We start from the raw sequence: 26,772 nt of genomic DNA, 5'->3' as shown, positions 1-26,772 counted from the left end.
TAAACACTTTAAAGGTGTTCCTATTTCATAATCAGAGCATTAAGGATTTTTTTGGTGGAACTCTTTGTGAGGATTTTCAGTTTTGCAGCAGTTTATAAGTGATTGGCAATGAGTCGTGCAGAACCCACAACTCTGAAAGCATACAGCATTGCACTTGGCAGAGATAGATGCTGTACTTCAAAAAACTTCATGAGCTAAAAATGCAAATTAGCATAATAGTTTTCTGACATCAAATTAATTTAATAAGTTGCTGAATATTCAAAAACGAGATAAAATATAGAACATACTTTGTTAAAATACAAAATTTATCTAAATTACAGCTTTCTACATACCACTTAATTTGTTTTATATTTGTATGCCACATGGTACTGGTGACATTTCTGTTTGTATTTTATATACACATTTATAGTCATTCCTTATAAGGGGAGTGAAATATGAGTCATCTGAGTATCCTTGAAAACTCTGGAAAAGTAGGATGTAGTCCTTTGCAAAAGGACATTTGTTCCAGTTTATTTGCAAATGTAATGCTAAGCCAGTAATGCTGGTAAAAGTGTCCTTAGAGGGGTGCCTGGGTGGCATCCTGGGATTGAGCCCCACATTGGGCTCTCTGCTCAGCAGGGATCCTGCTTCCTTCTCTCTCTCTCTCTCTCTCTGCCTGCCTCTCTGACTACTTGTGATCTCTCTCTGTCAAATAAATAAAATAGAAATAAAATCTTAAAAAAAAAAAAGGTCTCCTTAGAGGTAGTCTTCAACAGGCTAGCGAACCACCAGAGGAAAGAAATATGTCATTCATTAATGATATACCACAGCTTATATCTGTGTTAGTCCATAACCATGAAACTTCAATGCCAGCTTCAAGGATGTGTGAGGTGGACTGTCACACAGGGTTCTATATTCAGAAGGGTTTGATTTGGATTAACGCCAGACTTATTGCCATCTTAAAATTCTAATACTTTTTGAACATGGGGCTTTACACTTTCAGTTGGACTGGGCCCCTAAAATTCTGTATCTAGTCCTGCCTGGTTTTGATATGCCCAAGTTTTAAAATAAAAAATAATCAAGCAATATAGCCAAAGGTTATAATTTAAGGGCAAAAGGATGAGAAAGGATGAGCACATTCAATATTGCCCATTAAGTAAGATGAAAGTTAGTATTTGTATTATGATCTATGAAGTAAACTTCTTATAATGGTGTTTTGTTTTTGTTTTTGTTCTTGTTTTTTTTGAGTACAGTTGACACACACTGTTACATTAGTTTCAGGTGAACAACATAGTCATTAAACTTCTCTGTATGTTATGCTATGGTCAACACAGGTATAGCTACCATCTGTCACCATATAGCACTATTACAATACCATTAACTATATTCTCTATTCTGTGCCTTTTATTTCCATGACTCATTCATTCCACAACTGAAAGTAGACTGATAAGAAAAGCATATATGCTAGGTTCTTGAATACCATTGTTGTCAGGAGGAGTGATACATTTATAAAATGTATCTTGATTTTTTTTTCTGTTATTTATAGAAATGGTCTTACTTTATTTTTTATATATTTTCTGTAATATAGTAAGGATTTTTAGTAAACATTTCATTAACTAAATATTTATTAATGAATTATGTATTAATTTACTAGGTTTGCTAAACAAAATACCTCAGACTGAGTGCTTTAAGCAACAGAAATATATTTTCTCACATATTTGGAGGCTAGAACTCCAAGGTCAAGATGTCAGCAGATTTGGTATCACCTGAGATCTTTCTCCTTGCTTGTTTATGGATACTTTCTTTTTAAGACCTCACATGATCTCTCTGGGTCAGAATTTCCTCTTATAAGAACACTAGTCAGATTAAATTAGAGTCTACACTTATGGGCTTATCTCTAAATACAGTCAAATTCCATAGTATGGGAAATTAGATCTTTATCATGTGATTTATTCTGGGGGAACACATGCAGTTCATAACAAGTTCTATGTGGCAGAAAGTTTTTATGACCTATAAATGGAAAGAATATAATAGTGGATATAGACCAATATAATATTAAAGACTATGAAAAGCCAGAAATGTTCTGTGAGGTGGGCATACAATAGAGGAAATAATTATTTGTCTTGGTAGATCTAAACAAGACAGTTCCAGAAGACAGATGAATACAAATACATCAAATAGGAAAAACATTCTGCGTAGTAGAATTTATAGGAGGAAAGGCAGAGTGTGAAAGCATTTTTTTTTTAAGATTTTATTTATTTATTTGACAGAGACACAGCAAACGAGGGAACACAAGCATGGGGAGTGGGAGAGGGAGAAGCAGGCTTCCTGCTGAAAAGGGACCCCAATGCAGGGCTTGATTCCAGGATGCTGGGATCATGATCTGAGCTGAAGACAGACACTTAATGATTGAGCCACCCAGGCACCCCGGCATTTGAATTTTTATATGAGTGGCAGTAGATACTTTTTGATTAAAAAATATACTACAGGATATTTAATATATTTTATTATTATGTTAATATGTAAATACAAATATCATGAGATGAAAAGGAGGTAAGGAATAAAATATAGGTTAGAGTCATAGTTTATTCAAAATTTACCTTGAAGTAGATTACATGCTGCAGAAATAAGAACAAGCCTATATATTCAGATACTCGTAAATTCAGAGTAAATTGATACCATTGAGTTGTGTAAAACTGTACCAATAGTTTAACAGAATGAGCCTTAGATTCTTTTCCTGAGCAACAGTACTGTGGTAGAGGTGCCATTCCTTTCAAATTCCATTGCTATTCTTTTTCAATAATAAGAACTTCAATTTTTAGGTTTAAAAATTGCTGCCCAAGTAAAACACTACTTTCTCTAGGTTCTCTTGCAGCTATATTTGGTCCATGCTTCAGGTTTGCCGGCTCCCATATGGTGCTTGGTGCAGTCTCCTGGAAGAGCCCTTAGGAGGACTTGTGCTCTTCACCTCTGTTCCTAACCATAAAGTATAAGGCTGGCTGGTACTCCAGCAGTCAACTTGGAACATGAGAATAAAGTTATATATTAAGGTTTGTAGATTAAAGAACTGGAAGTAGCCTGGGTTCTGTAGAGCTTGTTGAACCAAGCCAATATGCCTGACTTGACTTGACTTCCTGTAGACTTCCTTTACTCTACCTGTAGATTTAATCTTTTACCTATATTAAAGGTCTATTATTTTGCATTTTCTTTTTTTTTTTAAAGATTTTATTTATTTATTTGTCATAGAGAGAAGCGAGAGTGAGCACAGGCAGACAGAGTGGCAGGCAGAGACAGAGGGAGAAGCAGGCTCGCCGCCAAGCAAGGAGCCCGATGTGGGACTCGATCCCAGGACGCTGGGATCATGACCTGAGCCAAAGGCAGCTGCTTAACCAACTGAGCCACCCAGGCGTCCCTATTTTGCATTTTCTATCACTGTAAGAGTATTGAATCTTCCTTGGGTTCACATTGTTGCAATGGTACATTAACAATGAAAAATAACTAGTGCACAATAAGATCTTTTAGTTTCCTTATAAGTGAGGAGAGCCATCAAATTCTGCTTATTTGTAAGGTGGGATACTAGCATTATAGTAAATCACTTAAAGAAAAATAGCTTTTGAAATTGTCAAAAATATGTCCAAGTGGTAACAGAGGAAACAAAGAGATATTTAGAGTATCAGAGTCTCAGATATGAAAACATGAAACTATATATTTTTAGAAGGATTACTCCACAGATGATGTAAAAATAAGTAGAAAAGTAAATTGTTAAGCAAGCAATGATTAAATGCAGTGTCTGAGTGGACAATGAACAGGAAACACATAGAAGGCACAAGGAAAACTTCAACTCCTTGGGCGACAAGGACAAGGACCAAGTCAAGGGAACAACAGCATTAAGATCATGAGCATTGAGGCACTTGGGTGGTTCAATGGATTAAGCATCGGACTCTTGACTTTGTCTCAGGTCATGGTGTCAGTGTTGTGGAATCCAGCCCTGCATCAGGCTCCAGACTGGGCACAGAGCCTACTTGGGATTCTCTCTCTCCTTTTCCCTCAGCCTCTCCACACCAACCACCCCTCCCAAACACCTCTCTCCTCATGAGCATTTGAAATTTAAATTTTGTAACTGGGTTTTGGTAAGTTAGAAGATTTGACATATTTCAAGAATGGTAAATATTTTTCTAGTACTCAAGTGAATATGCATTTGAAATATTTATAAGCATGATTTTCTAGCCAGATAATAATTCCTTTCAGTGATCCAATATTCTGAAAGCAGCCTAGTTATCATCCTACTTACTCTCTAATTTATTTAATATATGACAAAAATAATACCTCATATTTGATTAGAAACTGAAGATGAAATTTTTTAGATATATTTATTTAGATGACTGGGTAATTTATTGCTAATAAATAACCCTTGGTTTGCCCTAGAAATTTAATTATTCCACAAATACCTTACAAAATCAGTGACAGAATCCAGAAAGTCAGTGAAATTGCTTTGTAAACTATTAAATACTAAATTCAAATATGTTTATTACAATTATATTTCCAAAATGCAGTTTCTTACAATATAAGCATTAGCCAATTCGGTTGATTGGGTATTTGTGATTGTCAAATGACTCAAAGCCTGTTAAAGTGACATGGAGTATTATGAAGTGTTATACAAATGGTAGGGATATTTTAAATACGTTAATTATGATTCAGTCTGGTAGGAAATGTATCTTTTTTTCCTTTATTATTTTTTTTAAGATTTATAGGTTTTTTAAGAATTTATTTGTCAGAGAGAGGGAGCACAAGCAGGGGGAGCAGCAGGCAGAGGGAGAAGCAGGCTCCCCCTTGAGTCCTGATGCAGGACTCAATCCCAGGACCCTAGGATCATGACCTGAGCCAAAGGTAGATGTTTAACCAACTGTTCCACCCAAGTGCCCTATTTTTTTTTCTATAATGCAATATATTATATTTACCAACCTAGAAAGGGAGAATGTCACTTAATTGATCTATTCAGTGGTGATGATTTACAAGATTTGGACTAAAATAGAAATATTAATACAATAATACTACTAACCTTTGGTTCAAAGGAGAAATTTTATCAACCAAGGAAAATAAAAGGGATTTTTCCATCATCTCTCTAAGGAAGTTACTGATTAAATTTTCTGCCTTTACTGAAAGAAAAAGGAATCTTCAAGGAATTATTTGCAAATAAGCAGAAAAATTACCCTCTGCCTATATTTAAAAGGAAATAGGGACATTTCACCAAAAGATTTCCAAATTCAAAGACTCCTAAATAAAAGTAAAGTGGAAAAAAAATCAAGACATAAGGGTATCAATAAACTTTTATTAAATCTAAGATTCTGCACAACATATATTAAAATAATTTTCAGAAGTAACGAAGGACAAAAAATTTGGCCAACTGAATTTCAACAAAATTAAGAAGTTCTATGCTTTAAAAACACAAGGAAGTAAAAGGACAACCCACAGATTTAGAGAAAATATTTCCAAATCATATATCTGACAGGGAATTGTATCTAGATTGTAAAAAGGACTCTTGGAACTAAACAGTAAAACACACATAACTCAATTTTTTAAAATAGATAAACTGAATAAATATTTCTGCAAAGAAGATATACAAATGACTAATAAGCACATGAGAAGCCACTATATCAGAAGCCTTAGGGAAATGCAAGTCAAAGCCACAATGAGGAAACTCTTCACATCCATTAAAATGGCTATAATCAAAGAGGCAGATAATAATAAGTGCTGGAGGGGGTATGGAGAAATTGAGACCCTTATAAACTGTTATGGGGAATATAAAGTACATAAGGTTAAGATTATAAGCATTCAGGGACACCTGGGTGGTTCAGTTGATTAAGTGACTGCCTTCGGCTGGGGTCATGATCCCAGCACCCTGGAATCGAGTCCTGCATCAGGCTCCTTGCTCGGTGGGGAGCCTGCTTCTCCCTCTGCCTCTGCTGCCACTCTGCCTGCCTGTGCTCGCTCTCTCTCTCTCTCTCTCTGGCAAATAAATAAATAAAATCTAAAAAAAAAAAATAAAAGATTATAAGCATTCAGAGAAAATGAAATAAGAGGATAATTTGTTATAGTGAAAACATGAATAGGAATATTCGATTTTGAATGACTTTTATTGGGAATAATAAGGCAGCTAGTTTGAAAGGCAGAAAACTTGGTTTTAATTTAGATAATAGAAATGATACATAAAGAATATTCAAACTAAAGTTTAGCCTTCTCCCCAGAAAGTGCAGAATCAAAAAGAGACATATTTAAGGCCTGTGCAAATAAGAAAGAGTGATAGCTGGAATTCAGGTCAGATTACTCGTATCTGGAGATGAATGATTGAAAAGGATTTAGTAGGATAGTTGTTAATAGAATTTTTGGTTTATTGTACCAAGCTATGGGTAACAGGGATTTGCATATTTGATGAGGTACTATAAGGTAATATTCAGAAATATGGTAGCAAAGATAATGGCAGAATACTGCTGTTCCAGTTTGTTAAGTGGATGTTTCTAAGTTGAACTTTCCAGCCCTATTTTCTATAAATGCTCATTTGCAAAGAAATACTGTCCTAAACCTGTCTCTTCCTTGCCCAGATAGGAATTTTGGTAGATTCAGAGCTTCGCAAACTATCCAGTTTCTCTGCCAAGTTCTTGATTATATGTCAGTTGCTCAAAGCTAAAAATGGGATAATAATTAATGAGTCATCTTGACTGGTAGAAATGCTACACAGTGATTTATACTGGTTTTGTTTACAACAAATTATTTTCAAAATTGGAAACCCTTACTTAGTTGTTTTGATTGTCAAGTTTCATGAAGAAAAACACTGCTTAGAAAAACATTGAATTTATTGGGTGTCTGGGTGGCTCAGTTGGTTAAGCAACTGCTTTAGGCTCAGGTCATGATCCCAATGTCCTGAGATTGAATCCCACATCGGGCTCTCCTGGCTCGGTGGGAAGCCTGCTTCTCCCTCTCCCTCTGCCTGCCATTCTCCCTGCTTGTGCTCTCTCTTTCTGTGTCAAATAAATAAATTAATTAATCAATAATTTGTACTGAATATTTATGTCATCAAATACTCCATTACATAACTGAAAATATCTGGAGTTTAAATTACTTATAACTTTACATTACTTATAACTTGGTTAAGAATCAATGTTCAATCTGTCTTTGAAGAAAAAAACAAATTTTTTTTTGTTTATTAATGTATCATAGTTACTATGTAAAATGGAACATTTGATGGGGATAGAAGTATTACATCATAATTAAAACTGAAGTTTTTTGGACCTGAGTATTATACAGTACCTAACAAAGATGCCTTTCTTCACACTTCCCAGAGGACAATTGAAATAATGAGATAAACACATAAGAGAAATCTAATTAGTACAAGTGTTTGTATTAATTAGAAACCTCTGTTTGACAAAAATACATCTTGAATGAAATTAATCAACAAAAAGACTTGAGTGACTTAACAAAACTAAATCATGAACAGGCAGAGCTAAACAAAAGTCAGGTTCAGTTTGTTAAGAGGATGTGAATAGTTGCAGGATTTCTCCTCCATTTCTTATCAACATTGTTGTATATATTTTATTATTTTTCTTTCCTGGTAAATACAGATAGTCCAGTCGTATTTCACGCATGTAACAATGACAATTGGTAGCTCTAGATTTGTATCAAGTCAGCTTAGAGACATAAAGTAAAGAACACTTCTTTCTTGAAGCATTAAGGTATAAAATACCAGTATAGACCCTGATTAACTTTGTTAAGAGTCACACTACTCAGCCTGTCTCAATCAGTGGGGTTACAGTATTTGGTCCAGGGTAGGTTACATGCAATTCATCTGAAAATGCAAGAGACTCAGAATAGCTACATCAATTTAGAAAAAGAAAGCCAAATTGGAGGACTTACATTTCCCAATTTCTTCACTTACCACAAAGCTCCAGCAATGAAAACAATATGGGACTGGCATATGGACAGACATATGACCAATGGTATAGAACTGAAAGCCAAAAAATAAGCCCCTACATTTATAGTTAGCTGACTTTCAACAAAGATGTTCAAGAAAATTCAATGGGAATGAAATTATCTTTTCAACAAATTGTGCTAAGACAACTAGTTATCCACATAGAGAAAAAAAAAAAGAATTTGAGGTTGAGGTTAAACTGTACCCACACTATACCAAAAAAAAAAAAAAAAAAAAAAAGTTAAAGTGGATGGTAGGCTTAAATATAAAATTTAAAACTATAAGTCTTAGGGGTGCCTGGGTGGCTTAGTGGGTCAAGGCCTCTGCCTTTGGCTCAGGTCATGATCCCAGGGTCCTGAGATCGAGCCCCTCATCGGGCTCTCTGCCCAGCCGGGAGCCTGCTTCCCTTCCTTTCTGTCTCTGCCAGTCTCTCTGCCTACTTGTGATCTCTATCTGTCAAATAAATAAATAAAATATTAAAAAAAACTATAAGTCTTAGAGGAGAATACAGAGTATATATTTATAATCTTGGTTTTGGCAATGACTTCTTAAATATGACACCAATAGTGACAGCAAAAATAGGAAAGAATAACAAAGTAGACTTCATCAAAATTAACTACATTTTATCTTCAAAGAACACTATCAAGAAAGTGAAAAAATGACCCACAGTCTGGTAGAAAATAATTGTAAAACATGTGTATGTGTATGTATGCCAATAGAATTCTATCCAGAATAAAAAAATGCCTTACAACCCACCAATAAAAAGTCAACTCAGTTAAAAATGAGCAAAAAAAAAAAAGAACAAAAAATCAGAAGAAACATTTTTCTAAAGAAGATATACATATGGCTAATAAACTCATGAGGAAGACACTCCATTAGGGAAATGGACATCAAAACTACAATGAGATATGACTGTATACCCACCAAGACATCCATAATAAAAAATAATAATAATAATAAATGCATATTTTTTTTAAAGTCTTGGCAAGGATGTGGAGATCAGAACCCTCCACTTTGTTGAAGGGAAAAAAAAAATGATTCACCTATGTTGAAAAACAATTTGGCAGTTCCCTGAAATGTTTTAACAAAACATTTATTTATTATGATCCAACAAGATTACTCCTAATTTATACAAGAGAAATGAAATCCTATCTACAAAGCCTATATATGAATTTTCATAGTGCCATTATTCACAATGGTCAAAAAGTAGAAATAACCCAAATACCCATCAAGAGATGAAAAGATAAACCTTTAGTATACTTATAAAATGGAATAATAATCATCAATTGAAAATAAAAATTATGGACACATGTTACAACATGGCTGATCCAAAAAACATTATGCTCTGTGTAAGAAGCCAAGCACAAAAAGGACACACAATGTAAAATTCCAATTGTATGAAATTTCAAAAGAAGATAAATATAAAGAGGCAGAAAACTAGAGATTAGTGATTGCCTAGATCTCTGAGCACATTTTTTAGGGTGAAGGAAATGTTGTAAATTTATATAATTATAATGATTGTACAAGTCTATAAATATTCTACAATTTATTGCACCATACATTTAAATAGTTGAAATTTATGGTACATTAATTCTAACTCAATAATGCTGTTTTTAAAAAGGCTGAAGAGATCTAAATGAAACATTATTTCTAATATCCTTTGCCACCAGAATGTGCCAATATGCTACAAAAATACCACTTCAAATTCATTGACTTAAAGTAATAACTATTATTTTCAGTCATGAGTCTGTAGGCCAATTTTTGTGTATCTTCATGTCTCAGGTTGGCTCATTAATGTGTCTTTACTCAGCTACTTCCAGCTAGGTGGCTGAATAAATGTCTGTAGATCTTGGTTGTGTGCTCAATGTTGTGGGGTGGGGGGAGAGGTGACTAGCTTTCAGCTTCTATAGAATTGTCTTAGATTTGCTTTATTCTTCCTTCTGCAGGTAGTACAAGCACAATTTAATAATAGAGGGGGTGAGTACAAAGAAAAGGGTAAATGCATGAACAGTTTTCAAGTTTCTTCTTCACTCAGAACTGCATACATCTCATTGGCCATGAGGCAAATCACATGACTAAATTCAGAAACAAGGGTTTAAGAAAATTTACCCAACTTTCTGATAGAGGAATAAAGGAAGCCACTCTGTAACATAATAAAAGCTAATGATAAAACTGGAGAAGTAGACAATCCAGCAATTGCTCTACTGGATATTTACCCAAAGAGCACAAAGTCTTCCTACTTGTCAAGATGAGCACTGGGTGATGTATGGAATTATTGAAATACAATATTGTATACCTGAAACTATTGTAACACTGTATGTTGACTGGAATTAAATAAAAATTAAAAAGAAAAACATACTGGAGAGATAGGATCTTGGCTATTGTAAATAATGCTGCTCTAAAAATAAGGATGCATGTATTCCTTTGAATTAGTGTTTTTGTGTTCTCTCTATTATTAAATTATGTTCTCTCTCTAGAACACACACACACACACACACACACACACACACAGTGTAAAAAGAGTAAAAAGGCAAAATCATGTACCATAGTGGTCATTTCCAGGGAGAGTAACCAGGATGAATTTTAGTTTTTATTAGACTTTGATTTTATTTATTTATTTATTTATTTACTTTATATTTACTTATTTATTTATTTGACAGAGAGAGAGAGAGAAACAGTGAGAGAGGGAACCCAGGCAGGGGGAGTAGGAGAGAGAGAAGCAGGCTTCCCACTGAGCAGAGAGAGTGTTGTGGGGGTCCATCCCAGGACCCTGGGATCATGACCTGAGTGGAAGGCAGAGGCTTAATGACTGAGCCAACCAATTGCCCCTATACTTCAAATTTTTGTCAATAAATATATACATATACATATATATACATATGAAATAGAAAATTTTAATTTTAACAAAACTAATCTACTTTTTACAATCATTTTAAGTAAAAAGACTCAACATATATAATTATTCTTGATGACTGACAAATCACCTAAAATATTAGACATGGAAAGAGCCTCAGTATTTATGAAGTTCAATAACCCAATTTACAGATAAGGAAACTGCATCAGAAAATATGAGATTTGGGGCACCTGGGTGGCTCAATAGGTTAAGCCTCTGCCTTAGGCTCAGGTCATGATCTCAGGGTCCTGGGATCCAGCCCCACATCAGGCTCTCTGCTCAGCAGGGAGCCTGCTTCCCCCCACCACCCCTGCGCCCACACCCCATCCCTCTGCCTGATTCTCGGCCTACTTGTGACCTCTATCTGTCAAATTAATAAATAAAACCTTAAAAAAAAAGAAAATATGAGTTTTGACTTAGGCGGAAAACTAAAAATATTTCAACAAGATGATCTGAATTTACAAATTGTTGACTGCTTGTTTTTGTTGTCAATATTATGGCTTATTTTTCTTGTACTCTGATAAACTACTGGTATTAATTTTAATTTAGTTTATGTAAAGATGGGAGGAGTTAGCTAATAACATGAGATCCATTTTCTATATTTTCTCTCCATTATTACGTTCTAATAAATTCTAGATAAGGTACAGGTTTTATATCTCGAATTTTATACTAGTATTTTAATGTATTTTCTTAGTATTCTTATAATGATGTAAGTCACACCATGTCTTAAATTGGGACATAAACCCAATCAGAAACTTAGAATATAATCCTCCATTTAAAAAAAAAAATTGGTTCTGGGTCATTAAGACACTTGATAAAACATGACAATTATTAAAATCAGTGGTTATATACTAAAAACAGTAAAAGTGATCATATAAATATGATTTTATGCATTTTACCTTTTAGAACCTACCAAGAAGTTATCAACTGATTACATTTCTTCAGATCTGGTAACTCATTGCTAAAATTCTTCTTTCTATAACTTGGACACTTGAGATAGCATTTATGATTTTTCATTCAGCATTCAGAATATATTCAGCAGCAATATATTCATCCAATGATTCATTCATTCATATGTTCCAAAAATATTTATGGGATACCTATCAGGTCCCAGGCACTATGCCAGGATCTGGATCATGAACAAAACATACTTAGCTTCTACCCCATAATCCTGATAGTAAGAATTTCATAAAGAAAAATACTGGAGGGGCACCTGTGTGGCTCAGTCGTGAAGCATCTGCCTTTGGTTCAGGTCATGATTCCAAGGTCTGAGATCAAGCCCCACATGGGGCTCCCTGCTCAACACGGAGGCTGCTTCTCCCTCCTCCCTGCCTGCCGTTCTATCTACTTGTGCTCTTTCTCTAGCTCTCTGTCAAATAAATAAATAAATGAAATCGTGGGGGGGGGGGAAGAGTAAAAAATATTTGAAAAAGAAAAAATAATACTGTAGGGGCACTGAGAAGCTTAATCGTTAAGCGGCTGCTTTTGGCTCAGGTCCTAATCCTTGGGGTCCTGGAATCAAGGCGATCTGGAGTCTGGCTCCCTGCTCAGAGGGGAGCCTGCTTCTCCCTCTGCCTCTGCTCCCTGCTTGTGCTTTGTCATGTGCTCTATCTCAAATAAATAAATAAATCTTTTTTTTAAAAGATAAAAAATATATATATATTTTGTATTTGCTTAGCCAAAGAGACTTGACTTTCAGGAAAGGATTTTGGAAGGATTTTTGTTAGCTACATCTCAAAGAGACCAACACAACTTACAATAAAGATAATCACAAGTACATATGCTTATGTGTGTGTGTATACATAATTATACTAAGCCTTTAATAACAAACTTATAATCAAAGTAATAACATGTATTCCTAAATTTATATATATCCAATCAAATGTTTTTAAGTTTAGAATTTTATCTCGTAAGACTTGAAGTGGCATTTCAATTTTGGAATTAGTATTAGAATGTTATACTTGCAATAATTAGACTTTTTATTATATTCTTTTGTAAAATAGATATTGAGTGTTCTCTGAGCACAGTATCCTGTGATACAAGTGAATTTCAACTTTGTCACCCCAGCATCTAGTACAGCTTTGATATGTTCTTTTCTCTTTATTTTTTTTTTAATTTAAGAAATGAATGACCTGCATTCCAGGTATATCTTTGATCCTTAACATTGATGAAATTATTTATTATTGAAGCAGAGAACTAAAGTCCTTTCAAACCCTCATGCCCCTGCTATATATCCAAGAAAAAAGTTAAATCTAATCTAGAAAGTCAATTAGTTGTTTAAAGATTCCAAGTGAAAGTAGCTTTGTTCTTTGGCTTCATGATCCTTGCAGAGTTCTCTTGTCAAAGAGCACACAGGAGGTCCCATTATTTGGACTCACTTCTCTTTGAGCAATGCCCTAGGCATTGGATAATTGCTCATAAGATAAAGATCTACATTTTGAATACTACATAAATCTTTTGTGTTATATTTTACAAATTATATTTTTGTACTTTATTATCTTTGAGCACCCTATGGATATTTTTCAAAACATTTACCTCCTCTTATATTTTCAGGGATCTAAAGCATATAAAGGCTTCTCTGTTGGATGGCAACTATAGAGTTCTCATTTTAAAATATTTTCCATTCCTTGTTTTGATTTATTTCAAGTCACCTATGTATCAAATGACAAACCAGTTGGTTGCTGACCTTTAAAAAATCCCAGAGCTTTAAGAGAAAACCATAGGGAACCTGTCCAAAATACTGCTCACTTTATAATAAGACTTCAGCAGTTTTCTTTTGCAATTTGTAAGTAGGACTGTAAGCATTTTCAAAAATATTATATGCCTGGAACACATATAGTGTGTGTATACACACACACACACACACACACACACACACTCACTTTTATGTGATCCAGAATTCTTTTACTTCTCTGGGACTATTTGTTTATTGTTATATGTTAGTGAAAGGATAAAAAGAAAGAAATACTATGCATTGATAAAATATACTAAAATTTTTTAAAAAGCTGATATCTTAAACATTAAAAATTTTGTGTTAAGAAACTAAAAGTTAAAAAAGGAGATTGACTTCAAGAGTGATGAAATGAGCATCTTTCTAGGAGAAATGATCAACTCTCCTACAAAATAATAATAAAATTAGCAAAACAACTAAAATTAAACATTTCAGAAATTTGTGAATTAACTGAACAACAGGGAAAAATTGAAGCATTGGTAATATGCTATACTATGGATGAACCTTGAACATATTATGATAAGTGAAATAAAATCCCTCACAAAACCACTTATATTGTGGATACAGTTATAAGAACTGTCAGAATATACAACTCTATTGAGACAGAAAGTAGATTATCAGTTGCCGGAACCAGGAGTTGGGAGTGGGTTTGAGAATGCAAAATGTCTCCTAATGTGTATGAAGTTTCATTTTGAAATAGAAAAATGTTCTATTTTGGTGGTAGTTGCACATCTCTGAATATAATTCTTAAAAATTATATTGTATACTTTAAATAGGTGTGCAATATGGTATATAAAATATATCTCAACAAAACAGTTAAAACAGAAGGAAAAAACAAAATGATATTCCTATAACCAGCAAGACTTTAAGAACTTTATCATATGTTGTCAGGAAGCAGTACAAACTCTGCATATGGCCACTCTGAAATGCAGAATGGGGTATCTATGGGAATGCAGCTCTCACTTCCGTAACTGTCTACCTGTATTTGGTATGAATCCCCTGAACACAGTGACACTCTCTTCTTCCTTCAGTAACCCTGATGTCAACATGACACTGATTTTTTTGCTGTTGTTCTGTCCCATTGTGAAGCTTACAGTTCTTACCCACACTGTATTGTCATGCTCTGGTTTATGTATTTATTTTTTTTTAAAGACTTTATTTATTTATTTGACAGAGAGAGATCACAAGTAGACGGAGAGGCAGGCAGAGAGAGAGAGAGAGGGAAGCAGGCTTCCTGCTGAGCAGAGAGCCCGATGTGGGACTCGATCCCAGGACCCTGAGATCATGACCTGAGCCGAAGGCAGCGGCTTAACCCACTGAGCCACCCAGGCGCCCTGGTTTATGTATTTAGATCCACATATCTGTTCTCTATCACTTGTAAGTTGAACTTCTGTTAAAATAATGCTTATAAAAATAGTATTCTCAGCAGACTCTGTATATAAACATTGTTATTTCTATCCCTGGACAATATAAGGAATGGAATAGAATTAGGGATTTATAGAATCTTAAAGAGCAATCTTTTATATTTCAAGACCCAGAACATTTTATACAATATTTTTATGTAAAATCATTGGGATATATTATATAAGTAGGTTTAAGAAGAATACACACAAAAACAGGATTTGCAATATAGTCTCCCACAAAATATTGTTTGATAAATAATTTTTAGGCTAAAAAAAAGTAACCTAGGTTTAAATGTGTTTTGAGAAAAACAGATCAAACAAAAGTGAAACACCTTTTTTTTTTTTTCCTCATGTACTTCCATAATCATCTAAATGGAGTGAAGTGAGGGGGCACCTCGCTGGCTCAGTCAGTAGAGGATGCTACCCTTGATTACACAGTAGTGAGTTCAAGTCCTATGTTAGGTGTTGAGATTACTTAAAAAACAAATAAGTAAATAAATAAACGTAAAATAAACAAATAAGTAAATAAATGGAGCAAAGTGCCTTGTGAATCTCAAGAAAGGAAATACAGTCGTTTCTCAAATGTATTTGAACACAGGAACCCTTGTCATGAACATCAACATTATTATATGTTATAAAATTATTTTTAAAACTGTGGAAGGGCGCTTGGATGGCTCAGTTGGTTAAGCGTCTGCCTTTGGCTCAGGTCATGATCTCGGAGTGGTGGGATCAAGCCCCACTTTGGGCTTCCTGCTCAGCAGGGAGCCTGGTTCTCCCTTCCCCTCTGTCCCTCACCCTGCTTCTGCTTGCTCTCTCTCTGTGTCAAATAAATAAATAAAATCTTTAAAAAAAAATAGGGGTGACTGGGTGGCTCAGTGGGTTAAGCCTCTGCCTTCCGCTCATGTCATGATCTCAGGGTCCTGGGATCCAGCCCCGCATCGGGCTCTCTGCTCAGCAGGGAGCCTGCTTCCCCCTCTCTCTCTGCCTGGCTCTCTGCCTACTTGTGATCTCTCTCTCTCTCTGTCAAATAAATAAATAAAAAATCTTTAAAAAAATAAATAAAACTATGGAAAAAAATTTTTCATTAAATCAATTGAGTCTATGTATTTATCACTTTAATATTAATACTATAATTTATTTTCTTTTATTTAACATTGTATAAAAATAATACATTTACATTATTTTAGTTTTGTGCAAAAAGTGAAATCAGGAAACAAGATAAAACAATAACACATTTCCCCTTCTCTTTACCTGCTCTAACCTACTACAGAATGATGACTGCTGGCAATTATTTTAGCCCTTTATTCTGCTATTCACCTTCATATTTCTAAAATGCATGCTGTATCTTATCTTCCTTTTCCTTTTTTCCTGAAATTTGGTTATTTATGTTGACTCCTATCTTCTTCAAACTTTCACTTTCTCTCCCACACACATAGCTCATCTCTTCTACATATTTTGATTGTAGTGTATGGTCAAATAAGTATCCTTTGCTTATATTACTATAAATATGCAAATTCTACTCATAACTAACCACAAAGTAAAATAAGATTACATTTTCTTTCTTGTAGATCTTTCTGTTTATCCTGCAGCTGATGATAGTGAATGTGTGGGTGTGTTTGTGTATTGCTTTGTTTTCTATATACTCTTCACCTATTTATTCAAAACTTCCAAGCTGAGCTGGAAAATTTCTTTCAATGTATTCAAACATCCAATATCCCATATATCCTTTTTATCCTTCTGCCAATCTCCATCACTTTCTCTAGAACTACCAGTTTTGTAAGCAGCTGGTCAGCCTTTCCAAATACTGCAGGGAATAATTTTACAAACTATTTTGTCCAATGCGTACCAAGCAACTTTCCAAATTGAAATTTAGAGACCCAGGCTGCTTATATTTTTGGTGCCCTCATCTTTAATTATATGACTTGCAAAGTCATTTATAAATGAAAACAGAGAATAAGAGAATCATTCACAAGAAATTTTTCTCAGCCAAGAACTATGATGTATCATTTGTACCTATATTCTGTTTGACACAACCCAGTCATATGGTCCAGTCAAACAAGAGGGTAGGAAAATACGGTTTAAATGTGGGGCAGGAAAAGGTAGAAAAACACAGGTAAGAGCAGAGCACTAGCCTTCTCTGCCATCCTGAATTTCATTAAACAAAAAAAATCTTAAAAAGGGGGGGCGGCGCTTGGGTGGCTCAGTGGGTTAAAGCCTCTGCCTTTGGCTCAGGTCATGATCTCAGGGTCCTAGGATCAAGCCCCACATCAGGCTCTCTGCTCAGCAGGGAGGCTACTTCCCCCTCTTTCTCCCTGCCTGCCTCTCTGTGTACTTGTGACCTCTGTCTGTTAAATAAACAAATAAATCTTAAAAAACAAAACAAAACAAAATAATGCAAGCATTCCCAAAGGTGAAGCCAGTCATTTGAAAGGTGGTTTTAAGAAAGACTCAATCCTGTGATACCTGGGTGGCTCAGTTGGTTAAGCGGCTGCCTTCAGCTCAGGTCATGGTCCTGGGGTTCTGGGATCCAGCCCTGCATCCGGCAGCTTGCTCAGCAGGGAGCCTGCTTCTGTCTCTGCCTCTGCCTGCCACTCTGCTTGCTTCTGCTCTCTCTCTCTCCTCTGACAAATAAATAAGTAAAATCTTAAAAAAAAAGAAAAGAAAAGAAAGCCTCAGTCTTCTTCAATGCCATCATTTATTTAAGTCAAGAAAGAGTAAAGCAACATCTGCAAAGTTTCACATGTAAGAGATTATGACACCTGAATTTCATAATAATTTGAGACTAAATTGAAAACCAAGACACATTTGCAAATACACAGATTCCAAACTCTTTGATTTAGTCTTTGGGCAAAGTTCATTAGAAGATGTATATGAACTAATTAAAGATGGATTCAAATAATGTATTCATGAAATTGGAGGCCAAAGTAAGAAAGAAAATACTGACACTGGGTACTGGTTCCAGTTAAATATGGAGTTAAAGAAGTTTATATAGTTATTAATTAATGAACTTTTTCTTATAAATTAACTATGTTGGCATAAGGTAATAATATTACTTTAAAATAATGATCTCCGACAAAAATGTATAGAAATATACGAACAAAAATGTTAAGTATTGAGAGATGAAGAAAGAAGATGGTTGTGACAGTGTACCATTTTTCTTATCATTCACATAGGATCAATAGATTGGATTTTTAACATTTGAATTTGGAAAGCATAGGTTTAAGCATATTTATTCAATGTTGAAAATGTGAACATTTACAGAACTAATGCAAACAAGATATATAATAAGCCAGGCAATGTTGTAAAAACAAACAAACAAAAGCAACATATGTCTAAAATAGAATATAAAAAGTGATTAAAATAAAAAAGTATACTTAAAAAAGAAAGTTTTAGTCAATAAAAGAATAGCATAATTCATAAAAAATAAAAATAAATAAAAATAAAAATAAATTTAAATAAAGAATAGCATAATTCAGATCATATACTTCAAAGTCAACTAAAAACTGAACATGTTTAGTTTTAACTAAAAAAAAGTAAAATATCATTAAAGACACAATAAAGAGCAATGAAGAATTTAAAGATGGATGAATGTTATGCAATTTTGCATTTGAAAAGATCCCTGCGGGACAGCTAGTTTGAAGAGGGTGCAGAGACTTAGGTAGGTGACCATCATAATAGGCCAGTGAGTAAGAACATTTGATTTCATAATGGAGTTGAAGAGAAATGGAGACAATTAGATCTACTTTTAATTTTTTTTTTTTAGAGAAAGAACATGTGTGTGGAGGGGTGGGGCAGAGGGAGAGCCAGTTACAAGCAGACTCCTACACAGGGCTGAATATCACAACCCTGAGGTCATGATTTGAGTGAAAACCAAGAGTCAGAGGTTTAAAGAAATTGCACCACCCAGGTGCTAGTTTTTGATAATGGACTGGGTTTGGGAGGTGAAGGAGAGATAAGTGTCTAAGGAATGCAGCCTTACAGGAATCTGTTTTGCAGCCAAGAAATATACATCAAACACTTTCACAGAGTAAAAGGCTCTGCTGAGAGGGAGAAATAAGAAGGAAGTGGATTGGATTGGGGTCTGTGAGGTTGAGATGCATAGCAAGTCTAACAAGGGAAGTATATACCTAAAATGTAGTAAAAGGTAATACTGAACAGACAACTATGTACAATAGAAAAGAAAATCAAGAAATGGAAACATTTTATGCAAGAATTCAATATATAATAAATTAAATTAAATAGCAAAATTTTCATAATTAGTTAAATTTATGTGTTGAGGAACCATTGAGGTACTTATGTTAATATCATCTCATTATAATTTTAAAATACAAAAAAAAAAAAAAATCCTTCCGAGAATTAATGGGAAAAAAAATGCCTGCAAATATAAAGTTCTCTTTATATGTATTTTAATATAAAGTCTCCAGGTAGACCATGCTTATGAAGGTTTTCATTCCTGGTGTGATTCTGTCTTTATAGTCATTTCATGAACACATAAATATCAGGAAAACAAGGACAGTGACCACATAGGACCCACACCAGACCTCCTGGAGTAGTGTTCATTAAAAGAAAGACTAATAGGTGTAAATGGTTTTAGGTGAAAAGTTCTCCCTCTGCTCCCTGCATTCTAGAGGAGGAGACACAAGTCTAGCAGAGCCAGGCTAATCAGACTTTGGAAGATTGACTCTTTAAGAGTTGGGGTGGGTACTTAAGCTACTTAAAGAGTGGAACTCAATGCCAGCTCCTCCACTACTGTGGTCTGAACCTGTATTCATTAACAATACTTTGTGGAAAAACCTTGATTTGTGTTCTATCACATAATTCAGTGATTGTGACTGGAGGTGGCATTAGCCCTTCAGCCCAGCTTGTTTCCATGGCGTTTTCAGAAGAACAACTCCTTTGCAAGTAGTCCCACATGGACTCTCCATATGTGTTATTTCTATTTGCAAAGCTATTCTACATCTGCAAGTAGGGGTGAATGTGTGCAGAGGTTTGTGTTGGAGCAGGGTGGTAACTAGGAAACTAACTTCCCCTTCACCCTGATGTACACTGGAGAAAAGATGGTCTTGCCTGAGGACTTACTGAAGTCCATTTAGAGGTAATTCTTCCTCCACCCAAGACACTGCAATTATTTTACCATTATTTTTAGAGGCCCATGAGTTGTACTCACACTTCTTTTTCACATTCACTTTTAACTACCCATCTTTCATGCATTTAATTTCAGCCACACTGGCTTTCCTTCCCTCACTTTTTCTTTCCTCAGAATTTGTTTCTTTATAGTGCCTGACCTTGAAAAACTCTTTTCTGTGATGTTCATGTGGTTCCTTCTACTCATCATTTAATTCTCACCTTACAATGTCAACTTCACAAGCAGTCCCTGACAGTTTATCTAATCTCTAATGTGCTTGATTGCACTTTTTGCTGTCTCCACCTACAGAAATAGTAATTACATGAGGAAAGGGATGCTGTTCTGTTAATTATTTTATGCCTTTGACCTAGAAGAGCACCTGATCCTTAGTAGGTATTGAATATAGTATTTATTGCATGAATGAATGAGAAAGTTTTCTATACAACAGTGAGGGGCTGGGGCATCAAAAGAACGTAGGATACCCTCACCTGAGCACAGCAGAGCTCTTTACTAGCAGGGAAGATCACACAACATGAAGCTGAAACTGTCACCCAGTGTTTGAATCCACAATAGGCCAATATGACTGAGTAGCCCATGTAAAAGAGTAAGAATCTAGTGCATAGCTTTGGGGTGATTGGAGACTTTCCATTTCTCAAATCTTTCTTCGGGTAAGGAAAAGTGGAGGTAATGAGGAGCAGAAAAAGGAGCTACAGCAGGAGGAACAAATGGAGATACCAAAGTTCTTTCAAAAGCCAAAAAAGTAAAAGGCATTCTAAACAATAATTAAAAAAAAAAAACCTGTTCTCAAACCATATGTATTTTTCAGTTATTATCTTCTATGTTCATTAAATAACACAAGAATATATTATTCTAATTACATTTATTTTTACTTCTGGTGATCTTTAAGACAACATAAAAAATAAAGGATTTAAACAACAATATTCAAGCAGCTGAGCAAAGTCAAATTATTTCTTATTTGCATTTCTTATTTGCAGTTAAATGGAACGGAAGTAATTAATTGCTTAACAAGAATGATACATTTACATAGTGATTTTTAAATTTCCTGTTGCATCTTAAAGTTCTTAAATGTGGCAAAGCACACATTTTGGTAACATCTTAAGAAGACAGTGTTTTATAGCATGGCTACTTATTGATCCCTTGTTGATTTATATTATGTTATAATAACCAAAAAAATCCCTAAAAAGCATAATCGTATGTAATGGAAGTAGAGAAATTGTAAACACTTAGTTTCTATACCCGTTAATTATCATCTTAGTGCAAAATATAGTTTTTACTTTTTAAATAGGGTGTTCTTTGATTCATTTTTTATTTATACAACATCAATGAGCAATTAATTGAGCAAACTTTCTTTGGTTTATCTAGTATCTACATATACCTACTGATTTATTGCTTTTTATTTAATTTCAGGGGTAATATATAATATCTAATTAGAAGTTAGAATGTCTGATTATAACTTTTTTCATTTTCCTTCTTATATTCAGTTTAAATTTCAATATCTTCCTATGATTCTAAAATAATCATTAAGGATTTTGGCCCCTGTAGTATAACATTATTATTTTCATCTATAAATTCTTATTTTATATGTCACTTTCATAAATCTTTGCTCCACTATAACCTAGTTGTAATGGGAACAAGATTTTTAAATAATAAAAACCCTTCACTGCTGTAGGAGAAGAGAAAAGAGTTTATATAGTCTTTAGAATGACAATACTTTTTCTGTAATATTTGCTTTAGAAGATCTACTCTTCTTAGTAAGTATCAGAATGTTCTTAAACCTATTTCAAGAACAAAATCCAGAGAACCATGTTCAGAAAGAGATGCAACTGAAATTGAGCAGAGAGGATGTTACACATCTTGAAAATATATAGTTGGGATTAAAATATAAATTTGGGGGCATCTGTGTGCTCAGTTGGTTGAGCCCCACTCTTGATTTAGACTCAGGTCATGATCTCAGGATTGTGAGATTGAGCCTCCTGGAATGGGGGAGTCCCTGCTCAGTGGGGAGTCTGCTTTTCTCTCTCTCTCTCTCTCTCTCCTTCTACTTCTCCTCATCTCTCTTTCTCTAATATGGATATAGAAGGCTTATAAATAAGCCTGTGCCCTGAAACTAATATTAAACTGTATGTTAACTATCTAGAATTAAAATAAAAACTTCAAACAAAATATATATATAAATTTTGAGTTTTCAGATAGAAAATGGCAATTCTTTCATTTCACATACTAGTTCATTAAGACTTCAACCGTCCAAATGCAGGGTAAAATGCAACAGAAGAGAAAATAAGGAAAAGACTAAGAGCCAAGAGGACCAAAAAAATCCACAAAAAAACAAACAAAACCAGTTTAGATAGAATTTAAATATGATTATTCCTCACAGCAACAATTCAATGCTTAGTTTAGTGTTTCTAAAATGCTACCCTTGGAAGACCTGGATAGGTCAGTTGGTTGAGAGTCTGGCTCTTGATCTTGGGTCATGTCTTAATCTCAGAGTGGTGGGTTCAAGCCCCATGTTAAGCTCTGTGATGGGTGTCGACCCTACTTAAAATAAAAAAAAATGAATAAAAAAATTCTACCCCTGTCATTTTATTTATTTATTTTTTAAGATTTTATTTATTTATTTGACAGAGCGAGACACAGTGAGAGAGGGAGCACAAGCCGGGGGAGGTGGGAGAGGGAGAAGCAGGCTTCCCGCCGGGCTCCCCGATGCAGGGCTCGATCCCAGGACCCCAGGATCATGACCTGAGCCAAAGGCAGACGCTTAATGACTGAGCCACCCAGACACTTTACCCCTGTCATTTTAAATAACCTGTTTGCCTCCTATGAAGGTAAGAAATAAAGAACAGCTAGAGTCAGGTACCATGAGGCATTCAGTACTGAATACCTCAAGCAGAGTGCCTGGCATTTACTATATACTCAAATATATTTACATAATAAATGAACAAACATTTGAATACATTTACTAATTAAAGAAGGAAGTTCACTAAGTATTGGAAAGAAAAATATTTTTCTTCATTTCAAATAATCAAGATTATAGTTAAACAAAGGGCCGATCTAGATAATACAACACAATATAAAATAATAGATGCTCTTTGGAATTATTATACTATTTCCCAAGATTTCATAATGCACTATTCCTTTTCACTCTATCAGAAAAGATGCATACTTATGACTTACATTGCTTAATATTTATTTAACATAAATAAGATACTTATTTAATAAGAATTAATAAGAATTGAAATGACATGTCTCAAAAATAAATGGATTCAATAAAACCTTTATTCCTCTTGAGTCAAAGTATCTAGCTTTGTGTTCTGTCTCTGCCAATTAAATTGATATGTGTTCATTGGTCATAATTCACCATTCCAAAGCTCAGATTCTTCATTTCTAAAATGTGAATACAAATATGAGCTGCTTAAGAGGGTTGTGAGGAATAAATGTGATAACATTGATAAGATAAATAAATATGGGGGGAGGAGTAAAGATGGCAGAGAAGAAGCAGGCTGAGAGGACATCAGGTAGCAGGATATCAGCTAGATAGCTTATCAAACCATTGTGAACACCTACAACTCCAACAGGAGATTGAAGAGAAGAAGAGCAACAATTGTAGAAACAGAAAATTGACCATTTTCTGAAAGGTAGGACCAGCGGAGAAGTGAATTCACAGTGACGGGAAGATAGGCCACGGTGGGAGGGGCCGGCTCCTGGCAAGCGGCAGAACAATGGAGCACAAAATCAGGACTTTTAAAAGTCTGCTCCACTAAGGGACATTGCTCCAGAGGCTAAACCAGGGTGAAGCCTACACAGGGTCAGCGTGGCCCAAGGTCCTGCAGATTCACAGAAGGATCAGGGTTGTCTGAGTGTTGCAGAGCTCGCAGGTATTAGAGCAGAGAAGCTGGCTACAGAAACAGAGCTGAGGAGTGAGCTCTCAACTTGGGGTTACCTTGAACCAGTCACAGGCTGGGTGAGCTCTGAGCACAGCTGGAGGCCAGGGAGATGGGAGTGATTGAGCACTTTTCTCCAAGCTTGGCCAGAGGCCAGGGAGACAGGAATAACTGAGCACTTTTCTCTGAGGGTGCACTGAGGAGTGGGGCCCCGAGCTCTTGGCTCCTCCAGGATGGAGATTAGGAGGCCGCCATTTTCATTCCCATCCTCCAGAACTCTACAGAAAGCATTCAGGGAACAAAAGCTCCCAAAAGTTAACCCAAGCAGATTACTTAGCCTGGCCCTTGGTAAGGGCAGTTCAATTCCTCCTCGGGCAAAGACACTTGAGAATCACTACAACAGGCCACTCCCACAGAAGATCAATAAGAAATCCAGCCAAGACCAAGTTCACCTATCAAGGAGAAGAGCAGAATTCCAGAAAAGAAGAAAGCAAAGCATGGAATTCATGGCTTTCTCCCCATGGTTCTTTAGTCTTGCAGTTAATTAATTTTTTTTGAATTTTATTTTTTTTCCTTCTGCTAACTTTTTTTAACTTTTACCCTTTCCTCTTTTAAAATTTTTTAACTAGTTTTTTTAACAATACCTTTCATAAAAAAAATTATAATGTTTCTTGAACTTCATTATTATAGTCAGATTTTATCCTTCATTGTATCTAACTTTATTTTTTGTATACACATAAAGTTTTTTATTCTAAATAATTTGGAGTACAACTTCTTCTAATAGATCAAAATATAGCCTAATCTAGCTCCAGGCTTGTTCTAGTCTCCAGCCCGAGCAAATTCTCTCCACTTTCTGTTTCTTTATTCTCCCAACCAACTTACTTTATCTACTCCTTTTTTAGAAATGAAAAATATGTGTGTGTGTATATATATATATATATATATATATATATATATATTCATCTTTATAGGCATATCCCATCCCTTCATTGTGTTTACCCTTATATATGTTTTTTATTCTTTAAAATTTGGGGACATAGTTTCTTCTAAGAGAACAAAGTACTCCCAAAATTAAGTGGGTGACCATGTTCTAGTCACCAGTCTAATATATATATATTTTTTTTCTTTTTTATATTTTTCTTTATTTGTTTTCCTTTTTTAAAATTTCTTTTTTCTGAACTTCTTTTTATCCCCTTTCTCCCCCCTCCCCAAGATTGGGGGCTCCTCTGATTTGGGTAAAGAACATTTTCCTAAGGTCTTTGCCACCCTTTTAGTATTTTATTTGCTCCTTCATACATTCTAATCTGGACAAAATGACAAGGCGGAAAAACTCACCACAAAAAAAAAAGAACAAGACCGAACGCTAGGGACCTAACCAATACGGACATTGGTAATATGTAAGATCTAGAGTTCAGAATGACAATTCTCAAGGTTCAAGCTGGGCTTGAAAAAGGCATGGAAGATATTAGAGAAACTCTCTCCAGAGAGATAAAAGCCCTTTCTGAGGAAATAAAAGAACTAAAATCTAACCAAGTTGAAATAAAAAAAGCTATTAATGAGGTGCAATAAAAAATGGAGGCTCTTACTGCTGGGATAAATGAGGCAGAAGAAAGAAATAGTGATACAGAAGACCAAATGACAGAGAATAAAGAAGCTGAGCAAAAGAGAGACAAACAAATACCAGACCACAAGGGGAGAATTTGAAAGTTAAGTGACACCATAAGACGAAACAACATCAGAATATTTGGGATTCCAGAAGAAGAAGAAAGAGAGAGGGGAGCAGATGGTATATCGGAGAGAATTGTTGTATAGAATTTCCCTAATATGACAAAGGGAAGAAGCATCAACATACAGGAGGTGCAGAGAATCCCTCAAAATCAATAAAAATAGGTCCACACTCCGTCACGTAATAGTAAAATTTACAAGTCTTAGTGACAAAGAATATCCTGAAAGAAAATCCTGGAAAAGAAGACTGTAACATACAATGGTAAAAATGTTAGATTGGCAGGAGACTTATCCATAGAGACCTGGCAGGCCAGAAAGAGCTGGCATGATATATTCAGAGCACTAAATGAGAAACACATGCAGCCAAGAAAACTATATCCAGCTAGGCTATCATTGAAAATAGAAGGAGAGATTGAAAGCTTCCAGGACAAATAAAAACTGAAAGAATCTGCAAACACCAAACTAGCTCTACAGGAAATACTGAAAGGGGTCCTTTCAGGAAAGAGAAACCCTAAAAGTAGTAGATCAGAAAGGAATAGAGAAATTATATAGTAATACTCACCTTACAGGCAATACAATGGCACTAAATTCATAACTCTCAATAGTTACCCTGAATGTAAATGGGCTAAATGCCCCAATCAAAAGACACAGGATATCAGAATAGATTAAAAAAAAAAAATCAATATGCTGCCTACAAGAAACTCATTTTAGACCCAAAGACACCTCCAGATTTAAAGTGAGGGGGTGGAAAACAATTTACCATGCTAATGGACATCAGAAGAAAGCTGGGGTAGCAATCCTTATATCAGAAAAATTAGACTTTAAGCCAAAGACTGTAATAAGAGAAGAGGAAGGGCACTATATCATACTCAAAGGTTCTGTCCAACAAGAAGCTCTAACAATTTAAATATCTATGCACCTAACATGGGAGCAGCCAACTATATAAACCAATTAATAACAAAATCAAAGAGATATATTGACAATAATACAATAATAGTAGGGGAATTTAACACTCCCCTCACTGACATGGACAGATCATCCAAGCAAAAGATCA

The sequence above is a fragment of the Lutra lutra genome, chromosome 2 (assembly GCF_902655055.1).
Source record: "Lutra lutra chromosome 2, mLutLut1.2, whole genome shotgun sequence".
Classification (NCBI taxonomy): domain Eukaryota; kingdom Metazoa; phylum Chordata; class Mammalia; order Carnivora; family Mustelidae; genus Lutra; species Lutra lutra.
This window is presented reverse-complemented; position numbering follows the sequence as displayed.